Source organism: Neofelis nebulosa, chromosome 4, assembly GCF_028018385.1.
Source record: "Neofelis nebulosa isolate mNeoNeb1 chromosome 4, mNeoNeb1.pri, whole genome shotgun sequence".
NCBI lineage: Eukaryota > Metazoa > Chordata > Mammalia > Carnivora > Felidae > Neofelis > Neofelis nebulosa.
In genome coordinates this window covers 49,003,302-49,018,434 of record NC_080785.1, presented here as the reverse complement: position 1 = coordinate 49,018,434, position 15,133 = coordinate 49,003,302, and the positions used below count along the sequence as shown (strand labels likewise).

Sequence of the window (15,133 nt, the reverse complement as noted above, 5' to 3'; positions counted from 1 at the left end):
TTTGAGTACCTTTATGTTTAAAATACCCTCTTAATTCAGTATGGGTGCGTTCTCAGACTCCAGTCTCAGGAAAGATTTCTGCTTCTGGAAATTGGCCTTCTCCTCATTTTATTTTCCATCCCTACTTGGTAACTTCTTCTCTTTAAAAAATTTGTTTTTTTAGTATTTATTTTTGAGAGAGAGAGAGCTCAAGTAGGGGAGGGGCAGAGAGAGAGGGAGACACAGAATCCGAAGCAGGCTCCAGGCTTCGAGCTGTCAGCACAGAGCCCGCCGCGGGGCTGACTGAGCCACCCAGGTGCCTGCTACTTGATAACTTTTTAATTGTTAATGATATGATGAAATAGTTTGCTAAATTATATCAAGATGGCCATTTGGTTTAGTTCATAGCCCCCTTATATTCTGTGCAGTAAACTGAGAATAAAAAGAACAGATGCTAATCTGTAGTAAGCACACATACAGACATACATACCTACAAATTTACAAAGAAGGGAACTTCAATGATGTTTTTTGTTTCAATTCCATTTCCCATATGCTTAGGGCTGCCATTCATCTAATTACCAACCTGATTCAACCCAACATGTTTTTATTGGATGCCTATTGTATGTCCCACAGAAATACACTCTGAAACTAAAAATCTTTTAAGTTGCACGTACATAATGAAAGTTTATGTTCCAGTGTTGCAAATTATTGAATAAAGACATTGCTGGTTCAGTAAAAATCAGTTTAGAAGAGGTTTCCCCCCCTCCTCTACTTTCTAGAACAGTCTAGAAGAGAATGGCATTTCTCCCTTAAATGTTATAGAAGAAAGGTCCTTTATGTTCATAAAATAATGCACAGCCAGAATTGTTAAATTCGCTTTTTTTTCTTTCTAGCAAAAGATATTTTTCTCTTTGTAGTAATCTTGTTAAAATTAAAAAAAAAAATTTTTTAGCATTTATTCATTTTTGAGAGTCAGAGAGAGACAGAACATGAGCTGGGGAGGGGAGAGAGAGGGGGAGACACAGAATCCGAAGCAGGCTCCAGGCTCTGAGCTGTCAGCACGGAGCCCGAGGCGGGGCTCAGACTCAGACTGCGAGATCATGACCTGAGCCGAAGTCGGATGCTTAACCGACTGAGCCACCAGTTGCCCCTTTCTTTGTAGTAATCTTTAGTGAAAAATAATAAATACACTTCTTAAAAATAATTGATACCTTAGAGAAGGATATCCAATGGAAAGGAAATCCTCATCTCTCAGAAATGTTCTATGTACATACACATATGTTTTATGTATAACTCTTATCTTTCTGTTAACAATCACCTTATTCCCTGCTTTTTTTCACAGAAGCAAATCAAGTACTTTCTTGTACCCTGATATTTTTCACTTCGGTAACTCCAGGACGGAACATAGAGGTCTGCTTTAGTTTTAATGCTGCGTAGTATTTCAGGTATGGATTTACCATGTGCTATCAATATAAATGTAAGGTTTTCCAGGCTTTGGTATTATATACAGTGTTCTAATAAATAAGGTTGATCCGTCTTTGCACACAGATGCTAGCTTATCTGCAGAATCGAATCTTGGAAATAAAGTTGTTGGGTCCAAGGATACCTGCATCCATAATTTTGATATATAATGCCAAGTTTCCCTTTGAAAGCCTTGAACCAGTATACAGCTTCCCTGCAGTGTTGGAGAGTGCCCGTTTGCCTGCCCATACATTATTTTGACACTTCTTCCTTTCCCTATTACATCGCCAGTGTCTCCTCTCTACCGGACCGCTCCAGCCTGAATCTGACGTACTGAATCTGACGTACTGTCGTTTCTTGCATCTTAAAAGAAAGAAAAAAAAAGCTACTCATTGATTCCGCTGGTCCTCTCCCTCACTACCTCATTTGTCTGTTCCCTTTTGTAGCCAAACTCCCAGAAAAATGATGTCTACGGTCTCTAACACTTCTGCTCATCTTCTAGAAAGTTCTCCAGTGAGGACTTTCGGCCCCGCCGCTCTGCCAAAACTGCTCTTGGCAAGTCACCAGGTATCCAGTGGTGAGTTCTTGGTCGTCTTCTTGCTTTGCAGCCACTCTTGTCAGCAGCTGAGCTGATCAATCTGTTCTTCTTGGACCACTGTCTTCTCTTGGCTTCGGTGATCCCATACTCTCTCTTCCGACCATATACGCTGTTCCTTCATGCTCTCTTTTGCTGGTTTCTTTCCATCTCCATGATGCCTTGATGTTGGGATGCCCCAGGTCCCAGTCTTTAGATCTCACCACTGTCTCTGCCCCCTCCTTTGGTGATCTAATCGAATCGTAAGATATTAGATACTGTGTCTGTCTTAAAGGCCCCAAGTTGTCCCTGGCCTGGATCTCTCTGGAAAACATAAGACTCATGTATCAGACATCTCTCCTTAAATATCAGAGATCTTTCACGTTAAACATGTCTAGAATTTGGTCTTTTCCTAAAACCTGTACCCCCCCACACTCTGTCTCACTTTAGGCCATAGTCATTCCATCCTTCCCGTTACTCAGACAGGAACCTTGACCTCACTCTTGTTCACACTTCACATCCAATCCATTAGGGAACTTGCTGGCCCGACCCTCAGAATATACCCAGATTCTCACCGTCTCATCACTTCCACCACCAGTACCCTGGTCCAGGCAGCTGTCATCTCTCACCTGGATTATTTCAATAACTTCCTGCTTCCACTCATGCGCCCCACAGCCTGTTCTCCACAGAGCACAGCAGTCAGATTCATCCTGTTAACACCTACCCGATCACTTCACCCTCTGCTCACAAGCCTGCAGTGGCTCACTCAGAGTTTAAAGGCCAAACGGGAATCTCCTCCCACCCGAGAATATTCCTCTCTGACCTGTCCTATTTTTCTTCTTCCCTCTGATAGTTCACTCCAGCCCCACCGGCCTTTTTGCTCTTCTGGTGCCAGTGCGAGCCTAGGCTAATGCGTCTAAGGAAGAGAACAGAATACAGAAACAGACTTCTCCATATATGTGAATGCCTTACTTAAAACGCTCATTTTATCATCTGCCAAAATGAGAGGAAATGGTATACTTTCCAAAGAATGGTTTGGGGACATTCAGGAATGAAACTCCGGCGTACCTAAAGTCTGAGCCTCCTGAAGGATACTCCTGTGAGATTGTCTTTCATTTCACTCAGTCTCCTGTGTGGGCACGAGTGTGTGGGCACATTAGCAGAGTCCCTCGAGCAGTCAGGTGAGGGGGAGAGCCAGGAGGGTATAGAAGCCCATGAGTGTGCTTTCTAGGCCGTGGCGGAATCCTCATTGCTCGTGATGGTGCCATTCACAGCCGCCTGACTCTGAGGTCCCTTGGGAATCTGGGAAGCCTTGGCTGTGTTTGGGAGCATGCTCTTATATCTTCTGCCTTCTCTACGGAGATGCAACCACCTCTGTGTGTTTCCACATCATTTGCCGTTGTAGCAGGTACATTGAACACACGGGTCGTAGAAGGTCCAATTACGAAGCAACCGTACTTGTCTTTCCCAGGGTCTTTTATAAGCCACCCCGTGGAGGTTTCTTTACTACCACCTGGATGGAAACTTAGGGAGACACCTGAGTTCTCTGGTCACTATCAAAGTAGTAGACGCATGGATCTCCAGTCACTTCAAGTCACAAAATAATACTCTTATTTTAGTAATTAAATTTCATGTAACAATCAAAATCTTGCTTTGCAGATAAGCCCCCTTCTTGTCCCTTAAGCAAGTGAGAAGCCTTCAGTAGGGATGGGGTTGTGATCAGTTTCTTCTCTCTTAGCCCATTCACTGCTTCTACCCTATGACCCCTCCCCCCCCACCACCCCCATGTTAGCCACGGTTTCTGGTCCTTCCAGGATGGGACTTGGGGAGACAGAGTGGTAACCACGGGGCAAGATCTTTCTCAATTGGTATTATTGTTGTCAAGCTTCTCCAGACCTGGCAGAGGCTTTGAGCTCTCTTTCTTGCCCAGGGGTTCTTAAGAGACCCACTAATGGGAGAAGACGTCTTCATTACAATAAACTTCTTGATTTCAGTGGATGACAGGCTTCTGCAGGACCAGAGCCAAGTGGCAGCCCGTAACAGCTAGAAGCGAGGTGGGTGCTGTTATTGTGATGGGCACAGTGCCTGAGGCAGCAAGCAGAGTATTTGAGCACCCAGGGATCTTTAGCGTTGGCTCATTGTTCTCAGTGGCCCTGGGACCGAAATAGATGAGCAGTCGGCTAAGAATGGCCTGATGTATGTAATTAGGAAATCTCCAGGTCTAATGAACAGAAATGTAAGTTGTTCGATGGAGGGTCATTGTTTATCACCCAAGTCCCCCAGACCTGAGTCAGTTCAGAGATATAGAAATCTGGAGATCACTGATTCTCAAACTCTGGCCAAGGAGCAGCGGCATCATCACTTGGGAATTTGTGATACGTGCAAGGTTTTCAGGCCCTACCCAGTCCTACTGACACACGCACTCTGACGGTGGGTCCCACAGTCTGCATTCCGGCAACGCCTTCCGCTCGTTCTGATGCATGATCGGGTTTCAGAACTCTAACCATAGACGAAGAAAGGGCTGGATAGCATTTTGTAAGCTTCTAGCATAAATCTTCCTTTAAAGTCTTTCCAAAAGACCTGCAGTCATTCACTGGGTGACTGTGCACTGACGATGGGAGAATAGCCAGCCAGACCTTGAGGGGATTTCTGGACATTGGTTCTGAGTCAGCGCTAACCTCCAGAGGCCCAAAATGCCTCTGGAGCACTGGGGGTGGGTGTCACTTATGGTTATCTAGGGATAAATGAAATTTTGGCCTGTGGCTGCCTCACAGGATTCCAGTGGGTCCGGTGATCCGCATATGGTTATTTTCCCACTCCTGAATACAGTTGTAATAGGTATCCAGCAACTCGAAACACCCCATTTTGATTCCCTAACCTGAGCAGTGAGCCTTAGGATAGGAGGCATGGCCTTGCAGAAGCTTCCTGGAATCTGCCGTTCCTAAATTGGAGTAAACCGAAAAATACCGTATCCCTGGGGGGCACTTCAGAGACCACTGTTTCCATGTAACCCCTGAACAAACAGGGTTCGTTCTGTCATACCCTGATTTAATTCATCTGTGTGGCATGTGAACAGTGAGAAGGTTATTGGGGAGGGCCTGTGGGTTCCTGTAAAATTATTCGGGGACTGGACCCAATGTAGTCTCTTTACTGGATGACACAGCAGCATGCCTGGCACTTTGTATGCAGCCATTGATCTGGCAGATGGTTTTCTTCCTCATTACCAAATTAGCAAAGATTACCAGCAGGAGCTTGCTTTCAAACTAGCAGGATCAGCAAAACACCCTCACTGTCCTACCTCAGGCCTATGTCGACTCATCTGCTCTCTGATAAGAGCTGATCTGCAGGCACCTCGATCACCCTGATGGTCCCCAGAAGAGCATGCTGATATATTATGTTATTGACATGGTGATTAGGACATAGCACATACCCTAGATAACCTTAATAAGACACATGTATGCCAGACGCTGGGAAATAAACCCCCAGAAAAATCCGAGGCTTACTTCCTAGTGGCGTTTCCAGTAGTCTGGAAAATTTGGCATTTACTCTCCAAAGTGAAAGGTGAATTGCTGTATTTTGTACCACCTACCACTGAGAAAGAGCTACAATGTTTTGTACCTCTCTTGATTTTTGTAAAAAATTTTTTAACGTTTATTTATTTTTGAGACAGAGCGTGAATGGGGGAGGAGCAGAGAGAGAGGGAGACACAGAATCTGAAGCAGGCTCCAGGCTCCGAGCGCTCAGCACAGAGTCTGATGTGGGGCTCGAGCTCACGAGCCGTGAGATCGTGACCTGAGCCGAGGTCGGATGCCCAACCGACTGAGCCACCCAGGCTCCCCTGTACCTCTTTTGATTTTTGAGATAGCATGTACCTTTTGAGTGTATTGTTCATGGCAACGTTTTGTGTAACACGCAAGGCGGCCAGTTTTGCGTTGGGGCCAGAGCAAAAGAAGGCTCACTAGTGGAGTTTCTCAGCCCTCTTGACGTTTTGGGGACAGATCATTCTTTCATGTGGGAGGCTATCCTGAGGATTATAGAATGTTCAGCAGCATCCCTGGTCTCTACCCACGAGATTCCAGCAGGACCACTACCCAGTTATGACAACCGAAAATGTCTACAGATTGCCTAATATGCTTGGGGGAGCAAAATCGCTCCCATTTGAAAACCCCTGGTCTACCGCATGTCTAGTTAAGGTTGAGGTGACTTTAGCACTCGCTGACAGCTTGACTTCAGCCTTGCAAGAGACCCTGAGCCAGATCCTCCCAGCTAAGCTGTTCCCAGGTTCCTGACTCCCAGAAATCATGTGAGATAACAAGTGCATGTCGCTAAGTTTTAGGGTAATTTCTCACGTAGCAATAGATAACTAATACACTGAGCCCCCAGGCTGTAAGATTGGGCATATGCACAGCCACAATCCATCATCCATTGTCAATAGTGTATTACCAGATTGGGGTTGAACTGTGTCCTTCTGGAACTGACTGTTGACACAGGAAGAAAACATTTGGGCCAGGTTCACAGATGGTCCCTTGTAATTTGAAGGCACCAGGTGGATTTGGGCTGTCGAAACATTATAGCTCACATCAGGAACGTGGTAAGGGAAGTTCTCTCAAGGCCAACACATCCACTGTTTACTTTGTCTGGATGGAGAGCTAGCCAGAGGTAGGGATTTACACAATTCATGGGTGACTAATGGTTTGATTGGCATATTGGTGACAGGGGGGTCTGAGAAAGAGGTTTGCTGATGGGCACTGAACTATGTGAATGCTTACCATGGGCTATTCGCTGATGAGACTTAGTAATCAATTGGACAAGACGGTCCATTCTGTGGATGTCGTTCAGCCCTTTTCTTAGCCACTTGAGGCTTATTCAGTAGACTCATGTGGACCATAGCTATTGGGGCAGGGATGGAAGCTAGATGTGGGCTCAGTAATATGGGCTTATCCTTCCGAAGGTGGATCTGGCTACTGTCACTGCTGACTGCCTTATCTGCTGACAGCAGAGACCAGTATTGAACCCTGATGTGGCATTCTTCCCCAGGGGGACCACTGAGCCACCTGGTAGCAAGTCTATGACATTGAACTCGTTCCATTATGGAAGGCATGATTTTATTCTTACCGGAATAGGCACTGTTTCTAAATATGCTGTGTATCCCCTGCCTGCAATGCTGTTATCACTCCCACCGTCTGTTAATTTTCATAATGCTTTATCTAATGACATGATGTCCTACACAACATTGCTTATGACCAAAGAACTGATTTTACAGCAAAGAAAGCATAGAATTGGGCTCATGCCCTTAGGACTCACTGGCTTACAAATATGCTCCATGACCCAAGGCAGTTACCATTATAAAGTATAGGAGTAGATCATTGAAGTTTCAAAAATGGCACCGTTGGGAGACAACTCTCTGCAGTTTGGGTGACTTTCTTGCAGAATGTGGATCAGCAGCAAAAAAGTAGTGCCGTGTCTCTTACGGTCAGGATACACGGATCTGGGAATCAAGGGGAGAAAATGGGAGTGTTTCCTCTCACTCTCACATGCAGCACATCACTCAGAATATTTGCCTTCCTTCTTTGCAGCATGGATCAGCTGGTTTATAGGTCTTTCTTCTAAGATGAGAATGCTTCCTCTAGGGACATACAGTTGTTCCAGTGAACAGGAAGTAGATGGTGCCATCTGCCCGTTTCAAGTGGCTTACACCACTGAAATGACAGGCAAAGAAGAGGGTTACTGTTCTGGCTGGGGTGATTGGTCAGAATTCCCAAGAGGAATTGGGTTGCTGTGACACAGTGGTGGTAGGAAAGACTATGTCTGGAGCCCGGGAAATTCTCTTGGGTGCTTCTTAGCCCATCGATGTACTAAGAGTTACTGGAGTAATATTGCAAACTGCCAGACTACTGAAAACTCAAGCTGTTCTGGGGTGCCTGGGTGGCTCAGTTGGTTGAGCATCCAACTTCAGCTCAGGTCATGATCTCACAGCTTGTGAGTTCGAGTCCCACGTCGAGCTCTGTGCTGAGAGCTCAGAGCCTGGAGCCTGCTTCGGATTCTGTGTCTTCCTCTTTCTCTCTCTCTCTCTCTCTCTCTCTCTCTCTCTCTCAAAAATAAACATTAAAAAAATTTTTTTGAAAAAACCTCAGGCCTTTCAAAAATGAAGGTTGAGGTCATCCTGCGAAGTAAAGAACCCCAAACAACTGAGGTTTGGGTTCGAGGCGAAGGGAACATGGGATGGACATTGGAAGAAGCCCATCATCAATTATTATTCAACTCTTATCACCGTCAACCAACCAGTTTTGTTACCAGTTACCAGAACAAGAACTGAAGCAACTGTGCGTCTTTTCTTCTTTGCTTGTGATGTATAACATTGAGTATTGGTGGTGGCTAACTTTACAGTTTGGCCTTCAGGTTGCAGAATATCCAGGGTGCAATGGTGATGAGAAGAGAAACTGCCATCACTGAGAGCTGATACAGTGCCTGACGCTGCCCCTTCACATGGTCCCACTCTTGGGTTCCCCTCTTTTGGGGGGAGAGCGTGAGCCTGCGTTCCTCTGCGTGAGGAATAGGGTTACGTTCTTTTGGGTGGAAGCACAATATAGTTGTTGAACGGGTGCAGGGGAATGTGTGGATCTGAGTAGCAAAAGGGTGCACGGGCCAGAGTGTGTCTTTTGGCAGTTGGGTCCAAGTTCATCCTTCGAAGTACCCGCCGTCCCCTTTTCCAGACACACTCATCTGGCCGATTTCATGTTAGGTTCTTACAATGGGAGGCACTGGTGGTAGATTCCAGTGCGAGAGGAAGAAATGAGCCATTCTCCCTGCTATAGGCAGCAGCAGGGACATAACTGGGCTTGACTGCTTGCGCGACAGACCCCCAGCAGCCTGGGGGGGTAGTTGCAGCAACGTCAGCAGTGAGTGTCCACTCACAAGATCCAGCTAAGGGACAGTGGCAGCTTCTGTCTTTATGCAAGAGCCCCCTCTTTCTTTGCTCCCTAGCCTTTGCAGCAGTGTTTTTTAAACCAGTTTCCTACATTGCATCCTTGTCTGCTTGAAATATATAGAATATAGAATGGTTCCTACTTTCCTGTTTGCACACTGAGTGACACAGGAATTTTTCCCTATCAGCACAGAGCAAGCTTCCTCATTCTCCAGTTCAAAACAAACACAAAAAACCGGAATGCATCATATTTTCATAAGAAGGCTCAGATAATGAATATTTGTGTTGCCCTCCATCTTCTCTTTTAATCAGTAAGAGCATTAAGGACATTTCCATTTTAGGAAAATATTGTCACGCCACATATTCGGCCATGTTCTTGTCTTTTTCCGTTTGGAATTACACCTGCCGATGCTCTTGTGCAGACTTCTAAATGGCTGAAATGGGATTAAACTAGACTCTGGAATCCAGCAGCTGGCTACTTAACTGCTTAATAAGTATTCTAAAATACTGTCCCTGTGTGTCTTAGCCTTATCTTTTCCAAGTGAATGGGAAGCACCTTGAGGCTTGGTATTATGTTGCCTTTTGAATATGCAAACATGGTGTGTGTTGGGGGACAGCTTCGCAGCACCCCTCCCCTTTATGATGAATGCCATCTGAACGCGTCATCTGACTGGCGGCCGGGAAAGAGCCCCACGTTCCTTCCTGTGAACGGGCTCAGGCTTTCTCTTGAGGGAGGAACTGATGACACAGCCAACGCTGCCCCATAGGTTAGTGGTTCAAATCGAGGTCCTGGTCATTTTACTATTGGTCTCATTCCAGATCCTTTCATGGTGGCAGTGCTGCTTCAAAGCCATTTCTCCTTCATCATGAAACATTGTAAATGATTTGTGGGCGGTGATCTCCTTCAGCCTGTGCTGCCGGGCCCCTTGGTTCAGCCTGGGGCTGGAGGGCTGCCCAGACCAGCACAATGGCCTCAGCCCCAAGAGGCTGCCTCGGGCCACATCTCAGCCACCTGACTCTCGGTTCCGCTGGCCTAAAGAATGGAGGCCTTTGCTGCTCTTTGCTCACACCACCCCACAGCTCTGTTTCCCGATTTTATCTTCTTTAGTTAATCAACCAGCACTTTTGCTGCCTTCTCATCTTTTGGGGGAGTTCTGACAATTCTCCTTCCAGCTCTAAGACGCGTTCGAATTTTCTAAAACGGGAAAGGTTGGGTCCTGTTTACACTTGCCACGCCAACCCCCATTCAGGCTTTTCTAGGAGGATTTTTCTTCAGCTGCTCCACACTTTCGCAGCAACTCAGAGTGTGACCAGAATCCTCAAACCTTCGAGCATCTTGGCCCATAGGGACACAGGACTGCAGTCCTAAAATGAATATCCAGTCCTGTTCCACGAGGCTTCCACTGCTCTAATCTTCAGCATAATCCCCTTAAAGCACGACACCCTGGTAAATCCAGGCTGCTCCGGGATGAAAATTCTCATTAAGGGCAAAACCCAAAGCTGCTTTTGGTGGTCATGCTGTTCTACCGTCAACCTCGTTGTCAGCCAAATTAACGAAATACATTTCTAATAAGCCGGCTAATACTGGTAAGGAGTCAATAACCAAATCCATTTGAACTCTCAGAAGCTTAAACGCTGTTAAATCCCATTTCCTGTTTGTGGGGCCGAGTCCTAGAAGACGTGCCTGGGTTACATTTCCGAACAGGTGAAAGAAAGCACGAGGCCGCGTGGAAAGGAACGTTTTTTACTTTTTCTATTTCAGTAATAGTCACGACACGCAATGAAATGCCTGTTGCATGTACTGTTCCGTTATGAATAGACATGACCGTTGTTTCAGTCACTCCTGATACAGTTGACAGAATCGTTTGTGTTGACCAAAGCAGCAGTTATCTGAGATGAGTGGGACGGTGATTTGCTCGTTCACCAGCTCGTAACCCACATTCACGGGCTACGTCCACAACTGGATCCTACACGGATTTCACGGTAATTGATTGTAAAACCATCAAAACAAGAAGAACATGGAAATTCCACCCCCAACTCCTTGACAGCACATAGGAGAGCTCTTAATGCACATGCTTTTCTTTTCCCTGGGATTCCACACCCGGGTTGGGAAGTGGAAGGCAATCTTAGAAGCCGCACATCTGACATCGTCACAAGTTAGTTTTACCTCTTGTTGGTGCATACTCCCTATGCTCAGATTCAAAGGAAACCCAGGAAACTCGTAAGTCTCCCTCTGAATTCCAGTCAAAGGATTCAGCCCTACGTCTTTCGTCCCAGCCGGTTTCCCTGTTGGCAGTACGGCCGGCTTTCTCTTTAGCTGTCAACACATTCGGAATAGACTTTTCTCTGTGGGAAAAGATTCGATATAGCAGCCTGGGTTTTAGGATATAATTTCATTAGAAGTAAGACAGACTTCTAAAAACTCACTTCAGAACCACGCTGTGATTTGGCCATCTGGGATTTGGCCAACAGTTGTGGGAGTTCTATTAAATCAGCTGTGTGTGTGTGTGTGTGTGTGTTTTTCTAACTGTGAAAAGCAGAGTTTGGAATTTTATATTTTCTTCAATCCTCGACCACTAGCTCAAATAGCTAGGGATGATTAAGAATAACGCAATATGGAGTATTTTCACAATTATACGTTCACTTTTGCTGTGTTTACCCAAACGTGAGGAGAACGGACAAAATTTCATCTTGGCATATTGAATGTAAAGTACAGCCCTTGTACCAGAGTCCAGAATCATCTTCTGCATAAGGTAGGGGAACAATCCGTTACTGCTGGTGGGACTTAACTTGTAACTGACAAAAGAGTAGTGCTTGGCATGAAATAGGATTTTTATTTGGAATGGAAGAAAGGGTTGACTTTCTAAATACCTAGTGGTGGTTTGCGAATTTAAAGTAAGCTAGGTAAACATGTTTTAAGAGTCTCATTGCTTCCTAAGAGTGAAACGAGGTCAGAATTTTCCTTCTTAACTCCAAGATTAGATAAACACTTCTGTTTCACACAAAACACCACAACATTTAAAAGGTGGGCAGACTTCCATTTCCCATTAGAAAATACCTCAGTTATTCAACAATAAATATTAATGAACACTTACAAAGTGCCAGGTACTCTACCAGGAACTGTAAATACAGGATTGAACATAATAGAGCAAAATCCCTGTCTTTACAGAGTTCACGTAGCTCCTCGTATGGGCCTCTGGAATGAACTGAAACATTAACAAAGTGTTGATATGAACAAACTAATGTTCTTCACCAAATGGGTGAAGTGGCAAATGTGATAAAAACTATAAATAAAAAAATACTGCACAAAGGACTTCTGTGACATTATTTTCCTTTAATGGAGCACTAGGATCCTTGAGTTTCTTCAGTATTGTGTTGATTGTAATCAACAGGACTTTTAGATTCATTTGTCCTATGGAAAGGGTTGTTTTCTGGAAACCATCTTGCTAAAGAAACACACACACACACACACACACACACACACACACACACACATCTTTCCTGGGGAGATTCAGAACATGAAGCTGTAAAAGATTCTGGCAGGATGAGTGCTGAAGGGAAAGGATGTCAGCAATTGGAAAATGACTTAGTTGCCAGAGGCTACGTATGATGACATTAGGAGGCACAAGATGGAATTAGACTGAGGACATGTGCAGGTCTGGTTAAACTCAAAGCATCCAACAACCCACCGTGAACTGATTACGGGACTGCCATAGAGGCAGCCAAATGCGACTTTTCCTATCTCTGGATGGGAGTCTGATTTTGAAATCCAGAGTCTGGGGAAAATGATGAGAAATCATGACTCCCCTCCTTGGCGCTTTGCTCTGTTCCGTCCACCCCACTCCTGAGTTTTTGTGTGAGCCCCGTCACAATGTGCCTTTCCGTTTGGAAGAGTGCCAACCTAGAACATCCCCATGGCTACAGGGAAAGAGAAAGGAGGTAGAGATGTAGGAGGGGGAGAAAGAGGAAGAAAGGAAATGCTTCTCTGCTTTGCAAGTGGTATGAACTTTCGGGTTGTGCTGGCTAACGTACAGCTGCTTCTGTCCTTAGACACATCCCCCCCTCCCCCGATCTGGGCACCTGGGCCCCCTCCTCCATCTGGCACTAATTATCTCAGCCAAAACAGGGTTGTTTGTTGGTGGTGGTGGGTTGTGTTTCTTCCTAAAATTTCCCGTTAATTTTGTCCTGCCTTAGGTTTGTTTTCCTTTCAGCAATGCAAGACGAATAAATTCATTGGTTGCTCAGGGGCAAAAGCAGCTTTAACAACCAGCCAAAAACATCATTCGGCTATAACAACGGTGGTTCACTGGTAAAATCTGCATTACTCAGACAACACCCACTGGGCCTTCCCCCTTGGCCATGAACACACCTGTCTCCTTCTCTGGGCTCTAAGAGCACACCTCAGCACGGGCCCCATGGCTCTTCCAGAAAGAGCCCTCCCAAAGCATATGCAAGAATAGGAGGCCACGTCGGTCAGAAAGTGCTTAGGCTTGCTGCCTGATTTCTAGTAAGTCCTCTCTGATTTTGTTTTTACCCAGACACATGTTTATTTTCATGACCGAAGAGCTTATAATCCTGGACATTGAACATAAATAGATGTTATGTTTTCCAATTTATGGTTGTGCTCGTCGGTGGTTTTGCTACTTTGATTTGGGCTACGTGTCATTGTGCTACAAAATGGTCTGGCTCCTTTAAGAAGCCACACGTTGTAGACACGGAATCAAGCTGAGTCATTCACCAGGGGAGAGAATTAGGAACAGCTGGGGGCAGCTACTGGAGGTAAAAGCAGAGACAGAAAGGGAACAGACTGCCTCTCTAGGAAATGTTCCAATGCCTCGAGCCCAAATGTGGAGGGGAAAGTTTCGCAGGCATCGTCTGGCTAATGATGACAAATCCTATGCACAGGGAGGCAAGGACATCCCCTGTGTTAGGGAGGAGACAGGCATCCCTCAGCCGGCGGCCAGCCGGGGCCATGCGGGCCAGCATGCTGTCGCTCCATCTCAGTCTACAAGGTTTGTGGTCTGAGCATCCCCTTCCTTGTAAAAGTCAGTGGCCACCGAGCACCTCCGTTGGCCCTTGGAGGAGTGAGCTGCCTTATAACCACATTGCCCAAGGGACTGGGTCCGGTTAGAGATGCACACTGAATCTCGGTGAATTAAAGGGTATTAAAACTTACAAGCTGATTAAGTGAAGAAAATAGGACATAGTATTGTCTCAAATATGAAAAAAATAAATAATAAAAGACTAGAAGGACGAGTATTAATATTTAAAATTTATATTTGGTTATGTCTTGGCCGTGGGCGTATGGGTCATTTTGGGGGTTCTATGTATTTGTTCATATTTTTATGTTATCTTTTACTTCTCAGTGTGGCACACAGAGCCATACTTGGTCCGTCCTTTAGTCAATAAATACTTCCCGTGTTTGGCGCCCTATGGGGGAAGCAAAGCTAGGCAGGTCCCGAGTCTTTAGCTTGATCTGCCACCTCCCATGGGTCTGATGTCACCAGCCCTTCTTCCAGGATCGGATCGCTGAGCTTTGATTCCCCTCTCAGGACCAGAACCCCTTGCTTTTCCTGCAGCGTCGGTAATGTGTCTTCTCAAATGCAAGCAAGACTCCTGCCTGCCCTTCCTTCAGACCCCGCTCAGATGTCAGCACGTCAGGAAGGCTGTTTCTAACCACCCGATACAATCGTGCCCTCATCTGCTTTGATTTTCTTTATGACACTTGTCAATATATATCTTCAGAGATATGTCTATAGTTGAACCCTGATCTCCCACCAAAATGTACTGTCTTTGAGGAGGGGTCTTCAGTCTTGTTCTTTGCTAGATCTCTACCATCTAGACCAGTGCCTGGCACATAGTGGGCCCTCGATAAATATTGTTCTCTTCCTCAATGGAAAAGTTATGATAGGCGTTTTCTGTATATCAAGAATGAGTATCAACGCACAAGTTCAGGCATTCAGAAATATGGTGTCTTTGTTTTTTACAATATTCTTAAAATTCGGACCCCAACACCATTGCACCAGTAGGAACTTTCATTTCAGTTAATAACTGAATTCTTCCCTCCCTACCCATTCTCAGGGGGGGGGGGAGGGTGTCAAGATTCTAAGAGTCTAGTGCACTGACAAGGGCTTTGAGGAAGGGACACTGCTAATCAACCTAACCACATTTTGTCCCCATGGTCCCTTCATGCC

The 15,133-nt window shown here is 45.6% G+C and overlaps 1 long non-coding RNA gene across 2 annotated transcripts in view; it reads left to right on the top strand.

Annotated features, from left to right (window-relative positions):
• LOC131509211 (uncharacterized) overlaps positions 1-15,133 on the top strand; it is a 42,786-nt gene that overhangs the window by 13,736 nt on the left and 13,917 nt on the right. The window contains exon 1 of one of the 2 annotated variants that reach the window (XR_009260367.1): positions 1,780-2,017. The exons of the other annotated variant lie outside the window; for it this stretch is intronic. This is a non-coding gene — a long non-coding RNA (uncharacterized LOC131509211). Of the gene's footprint in view, positions 1-1,779; positions 2,018-15,133 lie in introns of those variants that run through there. 2 annotated transcript variants of the gene reach the window in all.